A 738-nucleotide genomic window follows, 5' to 3' on the forward strand; every position below is an offset into this window, starting at 1 on the left:
TGCATTGATTGCAGGGTTACTACAAGTGATCTGCCACACCCTTCTTGGCAAAATCTTAGTCCACAAAATGTAAACATCTGGGAGTTGGCATTGGATGTTGTGGACGTCAGCCATCACTGTGCCAACAAGTTGGGGCATCTAAACTAGACCTCTTAACTAGATCATTCTTACCCCTTGAAGGTGAATAATGTCGAGAGGGGTCTGAGTTGCCACAAATGTGCTAAAATGAGCTGGGATAGTAGGGCCACCTCCCCTCCATTCCTTGCCTTGATGACTCCATCAATGGATACAGGCTGATGTGACAAACTGAGATCCCAGGCCTGGCCTGAGTATACTACGTATCACTTGGCACAGAGTATGAGGCTGTGTCCATCCCCTGAGGTATGCAGCCAGCTGCTTTCCAGCTTTAGTCCTGGTGTAGGACTGGAAAGCCCTAAACTGCCAGCACCCAACCTCCAAACATTAGAGCAGGACAAACCATAATTGGCTGTGGCTGTAGCAGCTCCTGAGGTGGAAGGGCAATGGGTTTTCCTAGCCCATCCCTCCAGGATCTAAATTGGCCATGGGGTCAGGGAATGCAAGACAACAAAAACATGGCTTGGAGAAGTGTGTGTGTGTGTGTGTGTGTGTGTGTATCCTCCAGATGGAGCAAATGGGTCAAGTTGCAATATTTATTGCTCTAGTCCTATCTATCTATCTATCTATCTATCTATCTATCTATCTATCTATCTATCTATC

Source organism: Sceloporus undulatus, chromosome 1, assembly GCF_019175285.1.
Source record: "Sceloporus undulatus isolate JIND9_A2432 ecotype Alabama chromosome 1, SceUnd_v1.1, whole genome shotgun sequence".
Taxonomy (NCBI): domain Eukaryota; kingdom Metazoa; phylum Chordata; class Lepidosauria; order Squamata; family Phrynosomatidae; genus Sceloporus; species Sceloporus undulatus.